This window comes from Tiliqua scincoides, chromosome 1 (genome assembly GCF_035046505.1).
Source record: "Tiliqua scincoides isolate rTilSci1 chromosome 1, rTilSci1.hap2, whole genome shotgun sequence".
Lineage (NCBI taxonomy): Eukaryota > Metazoa > Chordata > Lepidosauria > Squamata > Scincidae > Tiliqua > Tiliqua scincoides.
The window spans coordinates 295595360-295609144 of record NC_089821.1 but is presented as its reverse complement, the minus strand read 5'-3'; the positions used below and the strand labels follow the sequence as shown (position 1 = coordinate 295609144).

At 43.1% G+C, this 13785-nt stretch overlaps 1 protein-coding gene across 2 annotated transcripts in view; it reads left to right on the top strand.

Moving 5' to 3' along the window:
- Positions 1 to 6581: 6581 nt before the first annotated feature.
- Positions 6582 to 13785, top strand: part of ASB2 (ankyrin repeat and SOCS box containing 2) — a 45646-nt gene continuing 38442 nt past the window's right edge. For both annotated transcript variants that reach the window (XM_066628612.1, XM_066628604.1), the window contains exon 1: positions 6582 to 6696. The gene's annotated coding sequence lies outside the window, so the exon portion shown is untranslated. The remainder of the gene's footprint in view (positions 6697 to 13785) is intronic.

Below are 13785 nucleotides of genomic sequence, written 5' to 3'. Positions count from 1 at the left end.
AATAGCACAAACAGATGCTCTCCTTGATAGATACATGCCTCGAATACAGAAACGATGACCTATATTTTGTTCCACTAATGGCAGGAAATGTCATTTCTAATTCACTGCAATGCAGCTAGACTGCTCAAGTTTTGCAGAAGAACAGGAAAGCATGTTAACACACAGAAGGGTATTCACACGTATTCACAGGACAAGGAAAGTGGAATTAATTGGCTCTCATCTGTGTGTTATCATGTTTCCCAGAGTCTTCTCTTAATAGAAGCTTTGCTCACATTATGAACCTGCATTGCAAACTTCATTGCAAGCTATTGAGTAGTTTGCAGAGTTGCTGTTCAGAATTTGCCTGGCTTGGCCATTTGCCTAATCCCTTTTTAAAATTAAGGCCACTGAAGTTCAGGTAAGAAGTAACAGACCAAGAGAGGATGTTGGCAAGCCCAATCCTACCCACCACCAGCCTGTCTGCCACCTGCTGGAGGAGTGCATGATGCATGTTGTTGGGGGCGGGGGTGACCAAACAGCCTGGGAGAAGTAAGTAAAATTAATGTTTACTTACCTCCCCATGAGCTGCCTGGCTGCAAATGGGTCTCATTTGACCTACATCAACTATTTAGCTGGTGCATGTCCAAAGAGCCTCAGGGGATGTGGAATGGGGAAAAGGGGGTAGTATCTTAACATGGTGAGATTCTCTGCTTCCGAGATCCTTCACTTCTCACCCCCATACGGCTCTGGTTCCTCCTGCTTCTAACCCCATAAGAACAGCCTCACTGAATCAGGCCTGTCACATCAGCAGGGGAGGATAGCCCTTGCTTTCCCAATAGCAGAATGGCACTGGAGCGTAGGGAGATAACAAAAGAAGCAGGCGATCCCAAACAGAGCCAAAGAAGCAGACACAGGCTTGTTTGTTGCAGAAGCATGTATTGGTAAAAGGAGCAGGCAGAAGAGTAGTAAGTCAAACGGTCCAGAAGTCAGATACAGCAGGTCACAGTCACGAGAAGGCAGTCCAAAATCAGTACACAAACCAGCAGCACAGCATGCAGAAACTCCACCACAACAACCCACACGTTGGTGTCTGTGCTTGCCCCATATATACCAGGGTCAGCCAATCAGAGTAGTGCAACCTCATAGTCACAAGACAGTCTTGTGACCCACTCTGATTGGCTGTCCAGTGGTGCATTGCACCATTCCTCCATAGCCTACGTGACTCAGTACACATCTTCCCAGGGTCACGTGACTCCCACCTGCAGTAGGCACAGTTGATTGCATCAGCTGTGCTGCCTTGCTGATTGCTTCACACCAGGCCCAGATATCAGGACCTCCCACCACATCCTGGCTAATAACAATCTCAAGCCTGGGATGCCAAAAACCTGACAAGGCCATAGGCCCATCTAGTCCAGCTTCCTGTATCTCACAGGGGCCCACCAAATGCCCCAGGGAGCACACCAGATAACAAGAGACCTGCATCCTGGTGCCCTCCCTTGCATCTGGTGCCCTCCCTGGTGCCCTCCCTTGCATTTCTAAAATCAGGAGGTTGCACATACACATCATGTCTTGTAACCCGTAATGGATTTTTCCTCCAGATATTGGTCCAATCCCCTTTTAAAGGCATCTAGGCCAAATGCCATCACCACATCCGGTGGCAAGGGGTTCCACAGACCAACCACACGCTGAGTAAAGAAATATTTTCCTTTGTCTGTCCTAACTCTCTCAACCCCAATCCTCCGTCAAACTGCTCCCGCCACCACTGTACCTGCTTTGGTGCAGGCTGGGCGAGCCAGTGCACAGGGTGTCTGGCCATTTGTGCCAGCGGCCCTGAAGTATATAATAGAAGTGTGGTTTTTGCAGCACTGGACCAAAACTTATGGAAACGCATAACAAGATTCACTGTAATAGGTCCTGGATAGAAGTTGTTTTCAAACCATTTCTGCTCAACGTTGCGTATACGCAACAGGGATCAAATGTGTACACCTGTGGGTTGGGCAGAAATGGGTTAAGTCACATCCTTGCAATTCTTGTTTCAGGGATTAGTGGGCACCCAATCATCCAAGGACACGTGTCCCATCATGCTTTTTTCTGTCCTAGCCCCCTCCAATGGGACTCAGATGAGCAGTGCAGTCATGCTCAGAAGCTTTCTTGGATGACAGGTCACAGATGTCACTGCACCATCCTCTGTGCACCATGAGAAAGTTAGGTTGCATTCCATAATTCCTAGTGGCTGAAGGTAAAAAAAAAAAAAAAAAGGTTTCTGAGTGGGGCTTAGGACTTGACCTCCCATTGTTAGGAAAGTGGCAATTCCTACTAGCAGAATTCTGCAGGCAGGAAAAGGACATCTCCTTGCTTTTTGCTAAATATAAGGGTAGTGTGACAGAAAGTCCCCTACACACTTGCTCCACAGTTGGACTGACCTTGCAAGAAGCAAGGAGGACCAATGGTCATATTTAAAAACTGTGCTTCTGTTTTAGAGCAATGCTGAAAGTGGATAAAGCCTTCATTTGTAAGAGGGGAGATCAGTCATTCTCTTTCCAATCCCAGATTTGCAACTCACAGTGAGGCAAAAGCAGCACCAAGAAAAAGCAAAGATGGGCTCAACTTTGTTTTTCTTTTTTAATAGATCATGTGATAAAAATGACCTCATTATTACACACCATCAGAATGATCAGAAAAAAGCCATTGGGGAACGTGATAGCCAAATGCGCATTTTGGGAGCTGAAAACCTACCACGTAGAATAGCCCTTCACGTCTCAGCTTTTGTCCTTTCTAGCCTAGTAATCTTGCTTCATTTGTATAGTATTTTTTTTCTTTCTTTAAAAAGTGTTTATTTTTAATTTTATAAATACAACATTTAAAATTGCTGAAAGAACAAAAAGCAAGGAGCAAGAAAGAAACACTTCCATAAAACTTGACATCCTCAAATTATATCGGATAGTATGCAAAAGCTAAATATAGAAGCCAACATCGATACGTCACAAAACACTGGTTAAGCACACCATCAACATTGGATTCCAATTTTATACAAGTTGCGTATAATGCCCAATTTCCCGACACTTTTAAATAACATAGGCCTGCAAATTTGAGATGCTTTTTGAAAATTTATGATGGTTCTATACGAATTTGAGATGCTGATTCCAAAAATGGCATCAATTTTGCCCTATCACATCTAGTCTCGGAGATACAGCTTTGTTAGCGAATGGTTCAAGCAGGTTCCTCGTGAAGAAGCTTATGCCATGGCTTCCTCTCAAGGAAACTGCTTGAACCATTCACGAACAAGGCTATGCCATATTTTTGAAAATAGAGATGTTGGGCTAAAACCAATGACATTTTTGGAATCAGCACCCCAAATAAACATAGTTTATCTTTTAAGAGAGCAGATTGTGTTGGCCTGTGTAATTTATATGTTGGTTTTTAAGTTGGCCTCGGTTTCCTCCTGTAGATTGTTCCTCATCTCTTTGTTTTTGAAAAGACAATGCTGAACTTATGTATTTCCATCAGATAGTAATAAATGCTGTAAATGCATCTTCTGTGATCTCCACAATCTGAATGGATTAAAAAATAAGCTTCTGTAGCTTCAGACAAATCTACTACCACTGTATCTTTAATAGTAAGGACCTATTTAGGCACCAATGATCAATCTGACCTTTATCATCCTATTTCCTTTTTATCACCTGACAAGTGACAAATGGGTGATCAGACTGTACTCTTGTCCAAGTTTCAGCTGTATGGCTTGCCAACTGAGAGACTAGAAAAATGTAGTCCATTCTTGAATGAATTTGATGTCTTTGGGGAAAAATGTGTCATCTGTGACAATTTTCATACAATTTTCACCAGACATCTACCAAGTTATGATTGTCTATTAATGCAAAATAAGAAGGTTCCCACTGGGCAACAGAGGAGGGAAGCTATTTTGACTTACCTTGAACTGGATTTATTAGCAATGGTTGTTACCCTTCATCCTTTCCTGAATTCATCTAGGTCAAGAAATACATTTTCCCAAAATGCTTTCTATTTCTACACTTGGCATGTGTAGAGTGCATTTAGTCAATGGCAAACATTGCCAGAACCCTGTAATAAAAAGATAACATCCTTGGTGATCAACTTTTGTTGCTGGGACCAGGAAAAAAAATAATGCAAAAATCAAACTGCTACTCTGAAACTGCTACTCTGAACACTTTATTTTTTTTTAAAGATTTCTGTACCACTTTTCTAACATTCAAAGCAATGTAGATGATCATAGTTTCTTAAGACACCTAGCATTCAGAGGTGAATATTGTGTTCGACTTCTCAGAGCCCCTGCAACCTTCTGAGCACAGCACTGTGTTTGGAGGTTTGCATGGGCTCTGCAGAAGTCAAAAGTCTCCTTCCTGGCTGCCTTTTGGCTTCTGCAGAGCTGAAGCAAACCTCCGAACACAGTGCTGTGACTGGAGGTTTGCAGCAGCTCTGCAGAGGCTGGCAGCTGGGTAGTTACTTCCCTGGCGGCCACCATCATGGCTGGCCTCCTGTTGTGACTGCCTCATGTGACACTCCAGGGTGACACCAGGGCAGCCCACTCCCACACCCTTTGCTAGCTACACTATTGGCACAGTCTGAATAAATTACATCCTCCTTTCCCACAAACTTAAAAATTAAATTATTTCTCTCTTATTTCAGTCCTGCCTTTTCCAATGGATTTTCTTAACTTTCTTAATTTCAGTTTGTTCTTATGAAGATGTTGGCAGGAGGCAGGGGGATCTTTGCCTAACCACTACAGCAAAGTGCAACTTTCACTCTTGTTATTGGCTATCACTAAAGTCCAGGGACCGCCCATCAATAAGGCCAACTGAAGTGGTTGCCTCGGATAGCAGATGCGCGGGGGGGGGGGCACCCATTTCTGTCCATCTACTTGCCTCTAGTGTTCCTCTTTCTTATTCTGCTCCCTCTGCCAGAAAAGGGAAAAGAGGGGAACAGAGAGGAAGAGGACATGTGGATGGGAGGACAGTGCTGAACATTGGAGAATGGGAGGAGCAGAGGCCCAACTTAAACCCTTTGGAAGGTGACCAGAGCTGTGCTCCTATTGCCTCCAGATGGTTTTCTGAAGCCCTTAGAGGCCATGCACATTCACCCACAGTCTCTGCAGGTTTCAGAATGACCCTGGATCACAAAAAAGTGACTTCCAGTTTCCCTTGGGAAATGTTTTTTACCCTTGTAAGGCATTCTGAGGTCTTCTCATTCTGAGAAGCCCTCCAAGGCCCAAAGGCAGCTCTGGATGCCTTCAGAGGGTTTAAAGGTGACAAAACAGCAGATTTTATTATCTGCAGTTTTTGGTATCCACAGGTGTGGGAGTCTGAGAACAGATCCCTCACGGATACCAAGGCTCCACCTGTAATATCTTTCATGCCTGCAGTGCAGCATTGGTGGTACAATATCTTGAAAATCATGATGACAGAATCCTTAAACTCTTGTGCTCTGTCTTGTGCTTCCTTGTGCAAGAGTCTAAGAATCTAGCAATAGATTCTTATATTGAGCATTAGGAATTGCATGGCACAACCTACTTGTTCTGGAATGTCGGTGTCTCAAAAACAAAGGGCAATACTGGTAGCACCAGATCTTCAGCTATCTTAATAACTATTGCTCAGCGATTTTCATCCACTGTGTGATGGCACATTGGTGTTCAGCAAATGGTCCACAGGTGTATCGCAGGATTTTGTGGGGAGGTTCATTTATTAGTAGGGCCATTGGGGGATGTGAGCTCCAGACCAGCAATTTGGTGTGCCTTGTCAATTGTCAAAAACCTAATGGTGTGCCCTGACAATTTCAGCACCTTGTCAGTGTGCCATGAGATGAAAAGGGTTGAAAATCGCTGCTCTAGCTAGTTGATCTCAATAGCTGCCTGTGATACTTTGTTACATAAACATGTTAGAGTTTTTCAAATAGAGTACTTGAAAGCCCTTAAGTCTTTTCACTCTGTACAGTTGTCTGGTTGTCTAGTCTAATACATTGTCTTGTTAGGATTTCCCAATTTGTGTTAAGAGCAGAAGCCTTAATATGATGAATGTTAGACTCACATTGGAATGACCCACGTTCCGGCCCTTGCTTGACTATGAAGCTTCTTAGTGACTTTAGGCCAATCCCTGTCTCTCAGCTTCTCCTACCTCACAGGGTTGTTGTGATTGTAAATGGTGCCAAAACCATTTGTGCCTCCTGAACTCTTCGGAGGAAGTATGGGATAAAAACAGATATTCTAAAAAGAAGCCTTGAGAAATTTCAAGTCCATTTTTTTCTTGTTTCCAAAATTATATGGCATTTTTTCCTCTATCCCCTTAAGTTCAGCAACATGACCATATATGGTTGACTTGTCCAGAACAATAAATAAATAGTGATGTAAGGAAAAAGGGCAAGTTTCTGTCATTTAGGGAAAGGAAGAGAAGTTCTGCAGATTATAATGCAGACAAGAGAAATCCTGAGAGGAGAACAAGTTACTTTGCCATAAACTTCACACAGGAAATTTGAGATTGGGAGCCACTTATATTTTGGCTGGTAATCGCTGATCATGGGGTGATCCAGATATAAACTCCAGACTTCAAAGAGCGACAGTTCAGAGCTGCTCTGCAGTTTATCAACACAGGGAGACCGGAGAGAGATGCATGCACAAGGGAACTATCCGAGTTAAGATTTCACCAAGAAAAGTAACTCTGAGTAAACTTTATTTGCTACAGAGACTATAAGGTAATGCAATTCTGCCTGCTTTAAATGTATTGCTTTGGTGCACAGCCTGAGATATGCTTACAACATGCATAAATGCTCCTCTCTCCAAATGTTGAAATGCATTTGAATTAGCTATGGAAGCAGCAGCCATGTCCAGTGTCATGGAATGCAGTGGTAGAACTTTTGCTTCTCTAAATGGCTTTCTCAAATGTAAACGTGGGATTTATTATTTCTCCACACAAGGACACTTATGCAGGCATATATACTGGGATGTTTTATGCCTTCACTTCTATAACATAAGATGCAGAGGTAGATGATAATGTGGAAAATAGTGCCCTGTCACTGAAGGGGGTGTTGCAGGGAAATGTTACAGCCATGTTAAAGCTACAATTCTATGCACACTTACCACGGAGTAAGCACTACTGACTATAATGGGACTTACCTCTGAGTAGACATGCACAGGATTGGGCTGCAAGTTGCACTTTCTCTCAATCAGAGTTCAATCCTAAGCATGTCTACTCAGAAATAAGCCCCCTTGAATCCAGTGTGGCTTATTCCCAGGAAAGGTCACAGAGAATTGCAGCCTCAGAAAGTTATAATTGTCTCAATGACTGTTACAAAGATGCTACAATTATGCTGATGGATGAAACCTGCTAGTGAAATAATGCTGGCACTCAAAAATCAAATGAGCGGAGTCAGGAACGGATGGTGGTGTCTGACTTGTGCCAAACTAACTTCATAAACAGTTCGATGTATCTAGACAGCTGGGGATGGAAGGGATTTGTTTACTCAGAAATGTTTCATCATCTGGAAACTTTGTTCCCTGGCTTTACCAGCTTTCAGAAATCATTACGTAAAAATATATTTACCTTCTCCTGACCTACATTTATATGTGGTCGATCTAGAAATCCTAGCTCTGGAGGTTTGCATGTTCATTAATATATTTGGGTGTCAGGTGCCTGGAAATTTACAGATGATGCAGTGGAATTCTGGACAACAGATATCTGGCCCAGGAAGAACATCAAGAGAGCTGAAACTAGCCAAAAAACCGAACTTGAAGATGACTTTACAGCTATGACTTTTTCGGCTCACTTTCCACCTGGGAGGACCCAGTGTTTGTGTGGGGGGGGGGGCATGAACACTACCTTAACTCCGGAGCCCAGGTCAACTAGGTGGGTAGACCTCGGCTCCCGGTTGAACTACCAGCTGAGTAGATCTGGGCTCCCATTCCGCCTCTTCCTGGGCTCTCGTCTGTTGTTGCCCATCCCGGCAGGCACTTCTCTGCTGGAGCAACAGTTTGGGGGGAGGCCATGCACCCATGGCCCCTGCTTTCCATTGAAATTTTCATTTAAGTCTAGATAACCACCGGACTCAGACGTACAATAAAACTTTTATAGTGTCCTTCCATTGGTCAATCTCTACTCAAAAAAGAATGTGTGCACATTTAATTTCTGTGCAAATGTATATATATTTCATCAGGGAGCAGGGAAGATATTTCGAGAACTTATAACAGTGGTGCATTGGAGTTTGTGTACCCTGACAAACATTGTGGTGTCTAGATGCAGTTCTGTTGCTTTAAGACCAGTTCCCTGAGGGCCTCTGTCTAAACCAGGGGTGTCAAACTCCTTTCATACAGAGGACCAAAGTTAGCATTCATGGTGCCTGCTAAGGGCCAGAAGTGACATCATTACGCAGGAAGTGACATCATTAACTAGCTTATGGCCAGAAATAAGCACTTGGTTCTCACAAAGAAACTCATTAGCTGCATATGACAGAAAAGAAAATGTGCAAACCTTGTTCATATTTTCATGATTTGAGAGAGCCCAATTATAATAGGGACTGGACAAATTGCTCCTGGGGCTGCATTTGGCCTGCTGGTCTTATGTTTGACACCCCTAATCTAAACAGTCTTATCACATGACCAGCAACTAGCAGTCCACATGGGCTGAGCCAATGAGTTTTCTAGCTGTGCTTTATAGAATAAATACAGATTTACAGTTGTGCTGTCTTCATTTCTGATTCCTGACCTAAAAGAAAACAATAAGTGTTATCTGCCAACAAGTTTTGATTGTCCTAAAAATCAAACAAGCTTGTAGTCTGACGGTAGTTGCAGACAACCATTTAACCTGCTTGCCACAGTGCTCATGCAGCTATGCAAAAGCAGTGATCAGAGAAAGAGCCCATTCTGTGGTGGCACCATGTGGCACCTAAAATTCCCTCTTCATAGCAATCAGCTTGGTTTCCACCTCCATTTGCAACTGGGCATTGAAAACCTTTTGGTTTCAAGGCTGTTAATGCCGCATAGATCTGCTTTTATGCCTGTTTTATTATTGCTGTTACTCTGCTGGGTTATTTTTGTCTGCTGCTTATTTTATATGTTCTGTTTTTGTGAGTTCAGTGTGATTTTTGTAAGTGGCTTTGTGATTTCAGGAAGGAAGCATAGGGTAGAAATATGGAGAAATACATAAAATCCCAGCGTAGTACCGGGTGAACAGCCAGACATATTCACAGAAAACCGACTTCCCACACGGCTACATTCAGATTGTGGAAAGTGACCATGGGTGAAATAGTCATGTGTAGTTACCCTAAGACTTCTCCTGGTGTGTGAGAAAAGAAGTATCCTGTTAACAAGCTACTTAAATAGCTATTAGAAACCAAATTTATTGGCAGGATATCCTGCCCTTGAGCCCTTCTGGAAATTGGGAAAGGTCAAGAGTTTGTCTCCAATTCCTTTGTCCTCAGTGCCCAGTGAGTTTAATCACTGGGCTGGGAGAAAAATTAATTAATTTACATTTAAAATTTGAATAAATTTACATAAATGAATTTATTAGAGATGGAACTTGTATGAATGAATGAAGCTCTTGTAATAGCTCATGGCCTATAAAAGGCCTTGCATGAAGCAAGGCTAGCCTTTCCTTCGTTGCCACTGCTGCATCACAGACGTGAAACAGCAAGTAGTGGAGGGAGACTTCGTCCCACAGCTCAGGTAAGAGATCAAACTGTCGTCCTCATGCTGAGAGCAGTTGCGTTGGGCCAGCACAGGCTCCAGCAAGTCTTCAGAGGGCCAGAGGCTCATTGGAGGCTGGGAGCTCCCCGAGGGCCGGATTGGGAGCTCTCGAGGGCCGCAAGTGGCCCCCAGGCTGGGGTTTGGGCTCCCCTGATATAGACACTATACCACATTCAGCCACTAGATGGGATTAATAATGGACTCTAATGGAATGAAATTATAATTATTTAACAGCACAAAGATGGGAAAATGGATTTTGGTGCTTTTTTCCTTGTTACAAGGCATTTAATAGTGGACCTCGGTATCAGTGGTGAGTCAAATCAGTGGATACCAAATCACTGGATACTGAGGTCCCACCTATAATCAGATTAGCACATAGTATCAGCATGGGCTTATGCTTCAAATCTGAATTTGCTTGGCCTAAAACATAATTTCCTGAAATTGACCAACCTCTCTTCCTTCTGTTCCATAATGCACATGAAGTTGGAAAGTGGCTAGAGAATGGTCAAAAAAATACATGAGTGCAAATGAAATGTGTACCTGGTGCAGCTCCTTGAAGCTGAAACACTGGTATGGATTTGAAGGCTGCTTAATGCATTAAATCTGCTAGATGTGTATGTTAAATACATATACCCTAAATCATATGATGTGTAAATGTGACAAATGTATGTCATATAGGTATACATTTTAGTGAACCAAAATACTGCAGCTCACTATTTTGTGTACACTAGGTCGGGGACCCAGGTGATGTGTGAAGCTGCATTTTAGCTGGAAAGTACATTGTGATGGGCGCACAGCTAACACCTTATTTATTTATTTATTTATACCCTGCCTTTCCCATGCTGAAACAAATGTCCAAGGTGACTTACAAAGCTCTATAATAAAGTATCATAACAGGTAAGAAGGGGAAAAAATTCAAATCAAAGCATTAAAAAAACATGAATTTAAACATGAAACAGTGAAACAAAACAAAAACAGACCTAACGCATATTGTTGAGCTATTGGGGGACAAATAAATAAATAAATAAATAAATAAATCCAGGGAGGCAGTCAAGTCACAGCAGTATTTCTAAGGCACAGCAGGCACTCAGCAACGAAATGCCAGATGAAACAGGTATGTTTTGAGCCCTCACCGAAAAGCCATGAGGGAGGGAGTAGTTCTCAATTCCCTGGAACGGAATTCCATAGTTCTGGCACCACTACAGAGAAGGCTTGCCCCTGAGCTGCCATCCCTCTCATTCGGGACAAAGGCAACACTTGTAGAAGAGCCCCCTCAGATGACCTAAGAGGGTTCCATTGGTTGGTTTCTTTCTGAAACTGTGTCAGTGACCTAGCCATTTGAAATTAACACACTGGCTTGCTTACTATGAATAGAGAGGCCGACATTTTGGGCTATGTCAGATGCAAGGGAGGGCACCAGGATGCAGGTCTCTTGTTATCTGGTGTGCTCCCTGGGACATTTGGTGGGCCGCTGTGAGATACAGGAAGCTGGACTAGATGGGCCTATGGCCTGATTCAGTGGGGCTGTTCTTATGTTCTTAAACTACAATTCCCAGGAGGCCTTGCAGGTTTCTTGTCATCTGGTGTGCTCCCTGGGGCATTTGGTGGGCCGCTGTGAGATACAGGAAGCTGGACTAGATGGGCCTATGGCCTGATTCAGTGGGGCTGTTCTTATGTTTTTAAACTACAATTCCCAGGAGGCCTTGCAGGTTTCTTGTCATCTGGTGTGCTCCCTGGGGCATTTGGTGGGCCGCTGTGAGATACAGGAAGCTGGACTAGATGGGCCTATGGCCTGATTCAGTGGGGCTGTTCTTATGTTCTTAAACTACAATTCCCAGGAGGCCTTGCAGGTCTCTTGTTATCTGGTGTGCTCCCTGGGGCATTTGGTGGGCCGCTGTGAGATACAGGAAGCTGGACTAGATGGGCCTATGGCCTGATCCAGTGGGGCTGTTCTTATGTTCTTAAACTACAATTCCCAGGAGGCCTTGCAGGTCTCTTGTTATGTGGTGTGCTCCCTGAGGCATTTGGTGGGCCGCTGTGAGATTCAGGAAGCTGGACTAGATGGGCCTATGGCCTGATCCAGTGGGGCTGTTCTTATGTTCTTATTTTGTCCACCCCATTGGGGGATTAAACATCAATTTATCAATTTTGATATCAATATCAAAATTTATCAATTTATCAAACATCAGTATAAAACATCAATTTCCTTCTCATCATGAACAGCTCCTCCCCAAGTCAGTGGTGGTCACCACTGGTTTAGAAAGTAAAATGGCTGCCATGAGTGTGTGTGTGGCTGCTGAACACAGATGTTCACCCCCTTCCAGTCTATTCTAGACAATTGTTCAGGACTGTAAACAAACATCCTTCATGAGTCACACTGTGCCCCACTGAAAGGAATGTTTTGCTTTGCAATGCTTCTCCTCACACAGTGACCTCCTGTAAGCTGTTTATTTTGTTTTCTGTGACATATGGAATACTTGGCTAATGGCAAGTGCAACCTGACCCAAACAGTATTTTTAAAGAGTGACAGGGGGCGGGGGGGGGGATGACAAGAAGGAGTAAGAAAGGTGGGAGCCTTGATATATGACAGCTCTGATAAAAGGTCCTTTCAGTTTGGTAGGAAGCATATAAAAGCCTGAAACTTAACACTGGTGATTTGAAATAATCTGTCTTTCATGATAAAAATCCCTCCAGGCTTTCCCATATACAGGTTTTCGTTTTTTGCTATTGCATGTTGTAACAGCTGCTCAAAGGGGAGAGTTAGTCTGACTTCTTGAGCAGAACTTCCTCCAAGAAACTTCCTTCTAAATCCAAGAGGCTTTGGAGCATTTAGAGGCTGTCGCATCTCACCCAAGGAACTTGGGCAAGAATGAATCTGGTGCTCATTTCTCCTGTAAGAAGGGCTGATTAATGAGGCACGTTCACTAAGAACATAAGAACTGTGTGGTTGGATGACACCAAAGTCCAGAATGATCTAACAAACCTAAATGCTGAAAAGCAGTAGCAAATGAGATCCTTGACGGATGAAAAAGCTCTAGAGCTAAATCTGGAAAAATGGGCCCAAAGGTAATTAATAATGCATACATTAACCTGCTTTCATTATAATTAATTTCTGCACGGATCGTGTACCCTTTGAGATTCTTTCTTCTTCCTTGCACCATATTTTTTCTGAATGTTTCTCAGCTGGAAAAAAATAGGAGTGATGCTGCTGATTTTATTAAAACCAGCTTCCCTTGAAATTCTTAAGACATTTTGCCCCAGTGGGAATCTCTAAATTCCTCAGATTTCATGTTAAGCAAAAATCTCTCAAAATCCTAGGGATGTGTGGAACTTTGCTCATTTCTCTCTGTAAAACTTGTTTTGCTCTCCACAAAATTTCTCAGACTTTTGGCACACCAGGGACACCTACAATTGCCTTAAGGTGACATTCAGCGACGATTCTAATTTCAAATGATAGTTTGGAGGATTAGAAGTGCTGGCTGAGAAGTGCTGGCTGAGAAGTGCATATCCTCACTCTCTGGATATGCAAGTACCTTATGCTGCCTGCTCACCTGCTGATCCACATAGTTGACTAGGATTAGTTTCATACAGAGCCTGCGTGACTACATAGGCTTTACATTGCCTGTCTGTCTGAGGTTTTTTTTTTTGTTGTTGTTGGTTTGTTTTAAAAGCAAGGTGACATGTGGACATTTTCAGGATTTCAATCTACCCTGCCTTTTGACTTCAGTGGGTCCTGAAGGCAGTGAGCATATATCACCAAAAAGGCAGTTTAGAACAGAATCAAACACATCAATATCATGGCAGAGCCCAGCAAAGGACATGATGGTACAACAACATATTCCCTCAGCAACTACACCAGAGGCTTTAGGAAGATGCTTAGATGTCCACCAGATTCCACCGGAATCTAGGGGAGAAGATAGCACACTGCTCTCAGCTTTTCTACCTTCTCCGTAATCGGGATGCTGGGAAGAAGAGTGTGATTTCACCCAGCTTCCCTTTTGAACTGAAGCATAGTGTCCATGTGGCTTATTTAACAACATAATCCTATGGATGTCTACTTAAAAATAAGCCCTATTGACTTCAAGGTGATTCACTTTCAGGTA